General features: G+C 43.9%; 1 long non-coding RNA gene across 1 annotated transcript in view; it reads right to left on the reverse strand.

Moving 5' to 3' along the window:
* LOC116906599 overlaps positions 1-9,072 on the reverse strand; it is a 55,889-nt gene extending 46,817 nt beyond the window's left edge. The window contains exons 1-2 of the long non-coding RNA XR_004388754.1: positions 9,006-9,072; positions 8,487-8,624 (exon numbers count right to left, since the gene is read on the reverse strand). This is a non-coding gene — a long non-coding RNA (uncharacterized LOC116906599). The remainder of the gene's footprint in view (positions 1-8,486; positions 8,625-9,005) is intronic.
* Positions 9,073-10,183: the final 1,111 nt, after the last annotated feature.

Raw genomic sequence — 10,183 nt, forward strand, 5'->3', positions numbered from 1 at the left:
CATGTAACAGCATATTTTTGAATTGTGGTCAAAGTAGTGGGGTTTCCAAGAAACCTATAACTTTCCAAATAGCACTGAGTCTGACAACACAAAGGTCAGCTGTATTGACAAGCTCACATCTATGCGTGCATACGTGCAAGGCGACCCTTACATCAGCTCAATGAGGGAGATAGTGTCAAACCCACATGCCCATCAAGGACAATGCAGCTCAGACATTTAGTTTCTAGCCACAAACACAGACCAGTAGATGATAGAATTCCTGTCCCCATCATCCATGAACCCCAAATTCAGGCACACTGCAGGCTTTTCCGTCGTGCCCTGCAGTGTGTGGTATTTGTGTATGACTTCTTTGTTTCTAGGGTTCAGTGGGATTTCATTTTTTTTCATGCTGTCCCAGGTGGCACCTGGCTAAAGATGTCCCTTTTACCTTCTCATCTCTGACCTTAGTGTCAAAAGAATGAAATCCAAAGCCAGGCATGGCTGTGCAAATCTCTAAGCTTGGCACTGAGAGACTGAGGCAGGGGCATTCCAAGTTCAAGGTCATCTTGGGTAACACTGAGAGATAATTTCAGAAAGAGAGGAGGTGAGGAGAAGAGGAAGGAAGAAAGGAAAGAAGGAAGGGAGGAAGGAAGGGGTGAACATATGAAGGGAGAGAGGGAGGGAGGGAAGGAGGGAGGGAAGGGGAGAAGGCTGGTTTTGAAGTGGGCATTTACACCCTTAGTTGTGGTGTGACTCTTGACATTTAAGTTAATCCTTAGTTTCAGTTTGTCATTTTAAACTCAAGATAGCCATATGTCTCGGTCAGGGGTTTCTGGAGGAGCAGAATCCATAGCTATAAGACAGCAGTTGCCTCATACCTGAGAGGCTAAGAACCCTGGGGCTTGGTGCATCAACAATTGGAGCAGTCCTACAGTGGTTGTGTTACTGGAGAGGCCAACATCTTGGAAGTTGCTTAGTCTACAAGACGAGGTGTCTCAGGAATCCTAGTATAGTACCCAAACCCTCAAGGGTTTCTGGAGAGCCATTGGAGACAGGAATCTACATCTTCAGCAACAAGGGAGGTGAGGGACGACCAAAGGAGTAAACAGCCAAGAGTGAGTAAACAGCCAAGAGTTTTCTTTCAACGGAGCTCCCCAAACCAATTAAGGCAATCAGGACAGTTCTTCAGTTAAATCTTCCTATTCAGAAAATTGTACTTCGTGGCAAGTTGACATTAAAACCAACCATCACGGGGCTGCTATGATGGCTCAATTGTTTAGGGTATTGAATTTTCTTGTAGAAGACCTAAGTTCAATTCCCAGCACTGGCATGGCAGCTCACAGATATCATTAACTCTAGTCTCAGGGGAATAGCTCCAGTCCCAGGGAATCTGACGCCCTCAAGCACCAGACACATATATGGTGCACAGACAGATGTGCAGACAAACTCTACACATAAAATAAGTTAATTTTTAACAACTGTGGCATCATGTGTTGACATTATAGAACCAGTCAACAAGATCATGCCTGGAAGTCTTTTGACTATAGTCTAATAGAGGGCAGATACTCAGTAAATGCTGTGAGTATGTTTGTGGCTGACTTATGTCTTCATCTGGATAATGATCATATCACTGCTGAATGCCTCCTGGATTAGTTAAATGTGGCTACTAGATAGGACCCCATCCAGCCCCTGACCATCCTGCTTCCAGGAAAGAGGCCATTTGTTCAAAAGTCCACAGATATGAGTAAGACTGGACATATGAGTAACCATCTATAAAACTCCTGCTGAGAAAGTGTTTGCACACTCAGTCTCCAAACTCAAATTTCTGAAAAGAAAAATCTTCAGAATCTCCAGAACATTCTGGAAATGAGTCTAATGAAGCATAATGTCTATCTTTTTCCGAGAGAACTTTATTTTCCTGATGAAAGACAAGAACATGGGGTTGGTAGGGAGTCTAGAATGTGGATGGATCCATTTCCTAAGCTTGTCATGATAGAGTGTCACAGACCAGGCAACTTCAAGCAGGAGAGGTTTACTACCTGAATTTTATAGCAGGTGAGATGTGTAATCAAGATGTCATCAGGACCATGCTTCCTTGGTGGCTCAGGGGTGATCTTGAAACTGTGGATTCTTGAAAGCACACATTATATTCTTTTCAAAGCAGTTGAATTCCCAAAGGATACGTTTGTGGTTGTTTGGTCTTTCCTTGATTGACAGGTACCTCACTCTAACTTATGTCTTGTGTCATCAAATGACTGTCTTTTCCATGGATATCTCTGGGTCTCTCTTTCTGAAGGAAATTGATCATATTGGATATTATTTCCATCCTCTACTATGTCTTTATATTGAACTAATACATCTGTAATCACTTTATTTCTAAATAAGACTATATTCTACATAGATATATCCCAGGGCTATGTACTGGTATTGTATATCCATCCTCTCTACTCTCTCTCTCTCTCTCTCTCTCTCTCTCTCTCTGTGTGTGTGTGTGTGTGTGTGTGTGTGTGTGTGTGTGTGTGTGTGTGTGTGTGAAACTCAGTCCATAACAATGGGTAACAGCCTTCCCCAGGACTTGAGACAGAGGGTCGAGAGCTAGGAAAAAGGTTTAAGTTGGAGAAGCCTGTATCTCACATCCCAGTGCCAATGGGACTACAAGAGAATTAGAAATACCTCCTTCTTCTCCTCCAGAGAGAAGCGTTCTGAAAGCCTGGGGATGTAGCGTGCCTACATAGTATGCATGAAGCCATGGATTCAATCTCCAGTACCACATAAAACAAAAGTTGCTCGGGGCTACCAATTCAGTTATCTCAGAACCATGGAATGTTAGCTTTTGGAGCCGAGGGAAATGACCCCTCTCTGTTTTTATTTTAATCACCAGATCTTGATTCCAATCCTCACATGGCGTGCACCTCAGGACCAATTATACATCTTTTATTAGGTTAAATCATTTGAATTCTCCATTTTATAAATAGAAATATGTCAAATGTTGGCAATTTTGCATGACTTGATCCATACATTTCATAGCTGTGGCTGAAAAGGTTTATATTTACCTTTAATTCTTCAAGGTGGTCCCAGGATTTCAAAGTTTCTACTATTCAATTCCTGCCCTTCGATCCTACTGAGATGCTCTGGAGACCAGATACATCCTACCATGTCCAATAAATACATGTATGTCAGGGGAAAAAAAGACTTGAGAGCCTGGGTTCAAATTATTTAATCTCTCTATTAGTAGGTGTTGAGTAATTAGTTTCCTTTGTATATCAAAACCCTCATTTGTTAATTAGTAACAAAACACAGAATCATTTTAAGGACTAAAGTATGTGCTATAGCCATTCATAATACAAAGAGAGAGAGAGAGAGAGAGAGAGAGAGAGAGAGAGAATCCTACCAGCATAGTATTTCTATGAATTCAGTTCACTGAACAGTATTTCTCTCCAGCATCTTCCTTATATTTTCTTATATGCCCTAATAATTCCAGCAACAGCTGAGGGAAGAGCCCAAATAATGAGACAGCCCGTGGGCTTAATGATAGTAACTAAAACCAAACAACAGTGGGACCAAACGAGAGATAGCTTTGCATGTAGTTTATTATTTTATATTCAACAGCAGAACCCATCTCAAGGAATATATGCCTTAAACTCCGTTACTAGAAAGCTGTCTTATTATGTTGTCTTCTCATCTTAAGATAACTGAGCTCCATTTGAATTCTAGACATGATATGCCTGTGTTTACATCAAATGTCATTTTCTAAGCACAGCAGTTCTAGCCTCTTTTCCATTGACAACATATATGATATTAACATAAATTATCATATATGATACTCCCTATGGGGGGGGCATTCTGAAATTCCCTAATTCTCCACAGGTCCTCCTTTCTTTCATTCTAGAAAGCCATGAGGGGAGGGGATGATAAACAGTGATAACCTCCCAAATCCTTTCCCAAGAACTATAAATGTTAACAAACCAACGAGCCACTGTCATGCCTGCACCATACATGAAATGTATATATGATGCAAAGGCTACACAGAGACTCACTCTTCCAAGGCATGTAATGCCATGATCATGTGGAATGACTAGAAACCATAAAGCCATTAGGTAATCTATATCTAGGACATTTATAGTCTCTACCATCGTAGTCATAGGCTTCTAGGTGCTGTGACCCACAATGAAGGCTGGATTATTTTCTGTGTAGTGACGCTGAACGAATATCCATTTCAACCACACCTTCGGCACAATGGTATTCCTGCCTCTGTATGGCTAAAATCACTGGACGCCTCCTGTCTCTCCACATCCCCCGTAGGCATGATGCCGCTCTCAATATGATCAGTTCTTCCTAAACGCCAGAAGCATTCCTCCACATCTTTAGACTTGGGAGCATCCTAGTAGTCCCTCCCTTCTTCGAAGTGGTCAAAGCTATTTCTTATCAATTGTGAGAAGTGTGGCTTTGAAGATGCCGCCAAGACTATCAGAAGCCTGGAATAGACATACATGTTACAAATTACAATTCTTCAAGCCAACCCCAACTCTTTAAAACTGCTATTAATTTACAGTCTGGGAATCTCTCTGGAGTGGGGTTCAGGACAGGTTTCCAATCTCCTTGACAAAGACTTCCTCATAAATGAGCCAGATCAGGACCAAGGATAATTGGCAATTTGGTTGTGTTCAGTGAATGCAAGAAGCACAGTTCATTCTTAAGACATGGAACCTTAGAATGAGGGTGTGATAGAACCGAAGGGGACGAACAATGGGATAAATGTGATCCTCTCAAGCTGTAAAGGCCAAACTGCCTCTCAGTTCTAAGACCACGTTCACACACTTCAGCACGATGCAGAGCACCTCCAGGACCTGGCCGTGCTCACGTGCTTTCAATAATAGCATTCTCCTCTCTTCACTATAATGTCCCTTCCTGGTGAGGTCTTAGCAAGCAAGAGGATTCAGATGATCACTGAATCCTGAAAAATAAGCAAACTGACTCTACACACAAGACAAGAGGGCAAAGCCAAGAACAGCAAACTCCAGGTTTCAGTAAAATGCAAAGAACTCCTTGTTCTGGTTGGTTTTCGCCATCAACTCTGGAAGGCCTGGAATTGCCTGGGGAGGCAGAACCTCACTCAAAGAACTGCTTCAATCAGATTGGCCTGGGATAATGTCTGTGAGAGATCGTTTTGATTGATGATTACTATGAGTGAGTCAGCCCACTGTGGGCGGCATCATCCTCTAGGAGAGTGGGTCTGTGCTATTTAAGAAAGCTAGCTGACCAGGAAACAATGAGCAAGCCTGTAAAGAGTGTGTATCTGTGTTTTCTGGTTTTTTTTTTTTAAACTTGATTTTTCTCCACTATGGACTGTGTGTGACCTAGAAGTAGAAGCCAAAATTACCCTTTCCTTCCCTAAGTTGCTTTTGGTCATGGTGGTTAGCACAGTAACAGAAAGCAAACTAGAACACTTAAGAGCATGTCTTTTTCTGCCACATGGAGCTATAAGCTCCTTCCTGGAAGTCTGTTTATAAGCTGTGATCATGAAATAATGAGCTTCAGTCTCCCCCCTGCAGATGTACCAGGAATGATAGTTCTTTCTATGCACTCTCTTTTTAGGAAATCATAGGCATATTCTAAAATGGCTACATTTGCTCAATGAGCCTTTCTTGGAACTGGGTTCAGATTTAGTTTACAAAAAGCAAATCTAATTTGTATTTCTGACAAAAGCGTTTTCCCAATTTCATTGCCCACCAGAGTCACAAGACGTAGCTTCTGGGCAGCTTTTAGTAGCTCCCATTGAGAAACCCCTCCTCCGAAGATGAAAATGTGATTAATGTAATTAAAGATGTTTAAGACACAATACTAAAAGTACTCGTGTGTGTGTGTGTGTGTGTGTGTGTGTGTGTGTGTGTGTGTGTACTTCAAGCGTCATTTTGTAAGCACTACCAACCTTGTTAGTTGAGATAGTGTCGCTTACTGGCCTGAGGCTCCCTTATCAGGTGATGCTGGCTGGCTCACAATCCTTAGGGATTTGCCCATCTCTGTCTCCCCAACCTGGGGATTACAATTTTGTGCCACACCTGGCTTTCTTATATGGGTTCTGGGCATTGAATTCATGAATTCTTGGTTACAAGGCAGACTTTTTACCAACCAAGCTATCTCCCCAGCTCCCCCATTCATCATTCTAAAGGATAGTTCCAAAGATGCTTAGAGTGATTTTTTTTTCAGAATCTTGAGAATAAGTGTAAATCTATTAAGAAGATAGCGGTGAGAACAATGCTTCCTTCTCATAGGCTACTTAACAGTAATGAGCAGGTACTGTGAGCACGAAGGAGTCTGTTAGACAATGCTCACCTGCGTGTGTCCTTATTAAGTGCTTCTGAGAACCTCATGTAAATAACATGAACACTAACAGTTGGCCCTTACTGAGTGCCTCCTACCAGTCAAGGACTCGGCTATGGGTTATTCCATTGAAATCTGTACTTTACAAATAAAACCCAAATCTTTAGAAAAGCTGAGAACCTTGCTAATGCCGAGATAATATTAGGAGAGGTGAGATTCATGAGCACATCTATCTGACTTGTTCTTAATGACTTGGGTCTATGTGCTGTGGTATAAGCTACAGGCCCTTAACCACTGTGATACGATCTCCTAATTTCAAAAAAAACCTATCATTTTAAATTATGAGTAGATATGTGTGTGTGTGTGTGTGTGTGTGTATGTGTGTGTGTGTGTGTGTGTGTGTGTGTGTGTGTGTGTGTAGTAGGTGCCAACTCGTATTGTCTAGTTCCATGGTCAGTGACTTGTAAACTATATTGGTGATAGTGGCCCAACCAGGACAAAGGACAGTACAAGTGGGAAAAATCAGACCAAGTTACTCTAGGCAGATCAGTTCCTCTACCCTTCCCCACCCAAAAGCCAGGTTCCTGGGTGTGAGTCATAGTTGTCAGCAGAGGAATTATTTATGGAGTAAGCCCCAGTCCAGGTGCAGCTTGAGGCTTTGCAACTTGTTTGCCGTTCTTTAGTTCCAGGTAAACCCCGGCGGTGGCAGGCCTCAGTCACTCCATCCTGATGACCTCAATGGGCACATCTATCTCTATTCATCTCTCTCCTTCAGCCTCCCCCTCCCCATGCATATTTATAAAGACCTCAAGAATCCTAGGATCCCATAAAAATGCAAAGTACAATTATTATTAATGATGATACAGTTAGCAAGGAAGACATTTGTTATTTCTACTCAATTGCTTTCCCCCGGGAGCAGATTTTTTTTTTTTTTTTTTTTTTTTTTTTTTTGACGAGGTGTTAATGTGCAGTCCGGCTACTTTGATTCTCAGTCATTCTCCTGGAGAAAGTTGGGCCGCAGACTAGGGCGGTGCCCTTCTCTTCCCTCTGCAGTACTGCACTGGCTGAGTCCTGGTTGCTGGTGTAGATGAAACTGTGGGTCTTTATTTGATTTCTGCTCTCAGGAAACACTGTCTTAGGATCAAGGGAACTAGACTAGGAGAGTCCCTTTCTCGCCGAGGTAGTCACTAGTCTGCAGGCAGCCCGGGCTCATAGATCTAGTTCTATTCCCCCACTTATTCACCTGGAGCTAAGTGATTTTTTTTCAAGGCGAAGGGCGAACACATTTCCTTATGTAAGCAGCCCTGTTCCTAATCACCATTGTTTCTCAGACCAGCCGCTGGCTGAGACTGGGAGCCATTTCCATTCTCAGTTCGCAGCCTTCCATTGTAATTTCAGAGGAGTTTAAAGAAAAATACTGAACCAGTCGGGGATTTCCCCGTAATGACCTACTTCCTCTAACACACACCAGAACCGCTTCAAATGTGAATTTCCACGAGGAAAGGGCTCCCCGAAAATCTCCATTATCCTGTGCCCTTCAGAAAGTACCTTGCCTTTCTTTGGGCTCCCATCCCCCGCTCCCACCCTCCCTCCAGCCCCGCACCCTGCCTTTCCCTCCTTCTTAAGAAGACTTTCCCAGGTCCCTCTTGGCTGTGGTTGAACGACGTTGGCTGCAGTCCATGCCGCAACAAAGCCCTGGCATTCCAGCTGTCTGCGTCTAATCTCCAGTGTCAGCTCTCGTTAATGTGTGAGCGTGAAATCAGAGGGGGCAGAGCTGCACGGAATATTAAAACCATGATCAGAATTCCACTGAGATGCTGAGAGGCTGCGAGCACCATTAGAGGAGGCTGTCAAATCACGGCTTCGCATTAAATAAAAGATTTCTATCGGAGCAAAGTACAATCAGTGAATCGCTGAGCTAAATTAGCATTTTTTCAATTGGAGATCGAAGGTGATTTATTGTTCTACACGACATTAATGTAACTATGTGCTTGACCCGCTAAGGCAGCTAATTTTTCATTTAAATGGTTTCTTTCCTTCCCGGTGCAAAGGCTGCAATCATATTTCAACTTTGCCGAGCGATCAGAAAAGTCCTGGAATGCCGCAGAAATGCCGTCCGTCCCCTCTCCTTCCTTCTCTTTTTCCAGCTCCAGAGCCTTCCTCCTCCCCTCCCCTTCCCTACTAACCTCATGGCTGGTGGTCAAGGTCACAGAGGAAGAGTAATCTCAAAGCCACCGACTTCAAAGCCTCCATCAAAGAAGCCCCCACGTAGCCATTGAATTAAAAGGGAGTGGGGGAGGGTGGGGTCCAGGCACTGGCCGTTCCTATCAACAAGAAAAGACCCTTTAACTGCCCTGCTGGTAGGGCCCAATCCGGGGCATCCTGGGTCCAGTCTCTCTTGCAGCCCTCTTACTGCGCCTCCCCCTCACATCCTCCGTGCCCCCTCCCCGGCGGCACACACATCGCCTCAAGATAATATACATTTCCAATTAGCAGAGCACACTCTAGCCATGTTCTCTTTGACTGCCCTAACTATCTTCCTTTTTGCTAAAAAGCAAAGCTGTCATTAATGCAACCCTGCAGCTCCATTAATCCGAGGTACAATGCAGCTTTTCTCTCTCGGGCTCCCCTGAACATAAAAACTACAGTTACTCAAGCACCCCTCTTCTATTTAGATCCCTCGTCCATTGTCTTTCATTACATACCTGATGTAACACAGTAGCCATCGAAGCTCTTGAACACAGAACAGAAGCATGCGATTCCATTCATTTCCCAACGCCCTTGCTTTCAAAGGGCAGCTGGTATTTTTTGTTGTGGTTGCTTTTAAGCACATGGATTTTAATGTCTGGGAATGAATGAATATATTTTAGGGTACACTGGGGCCCTTAACATGTGGCAAACTTGTTGGATTTAGAGCAAGATGGGAGTCCCGGCTGAACCCCGGTAAATTACATTCTCACATTTCTCTGAATTGCTTCTTAGTTCATTGTGTTCCACACAGAGAAGAAGGGGAGGAGCCGGCAAGGGGTGGTGGGCAGTGGAGCTGACATCTGCCTTGCCTTACCAATGTAAACGTGATTTCTAAAACTAAGCAGACATTGTGCCAGTACCTGGTGTGCATAGTTCATTTGTCTTCATCACATCCCGACGTCTACTTAGTGAAATTACAGAGGGAGATACGGAGGGGAGGCATTAAAGGACTACCTATCCTTAGGATATGAGGCCAAGGACAGTGGCTGTACCGGGGCTGGCTGTGGACAGAAGAAGGAAGAGCACTTTGCCTCCTCCGCCACACACACAGCCTCAAAACAAAAGTGATGAAGTTCCTTCAAGGGTCAGTGAATTGGGAGAAAACTTCCCTCCCACCTTCCTCACAACGGGACCTAATTGGCACACACACCCCTCCCTCATCCCCCACCCCCCACTCCAGTCAGCCAAAAGGCCTTGGAGTGATGGGTCAGGGGACTGACCTTTGTTCTGACTCAGTGAAAGGGCCTCTCACTAGGCCAAAGGTGGGGGTTAGGATGAGTAATTGGAAACATGTACTTGCCACCGTTGTGTCAAAGTTGCCGGTTCACATCTGCCTCTCTCTAAAACATAGAAAGCAATTCCATCTCTCTCCATATTGACCATTCACTAAAATGCAAGGACTCTAAACAAGAAACATAGATTCCATCACTCAAAAATGGAGAATTCGGTCACCAAATGCCTCCTGGGACTGACCACTGCTCAACCACTTCCCTTTAGGTTGGTTTCCACAGGACCTCTGCATCAGTTCAGACCACTGTTCCTCCTATCCTTGGTCACTCATGAGTATGATGGTTTGTATTTGACTGGCCCAGGGAGTGGCACTGTTGAGAGGTGTGTGGCCTTGTGAATGTAG

Source organism: Rattus rattus, chromosome 8, assembly GCF_011064425.1.
Source record: "Rattus rattus isolate New Zealand chromosome 8, Rrattus_CSIRO_v1, whole genome shotgun sequence".
NCBI lineage: Eukaryota > Metazoa > Chordata > Mammalia > Rodentia > Muridae > Rattus > Rattus rattus.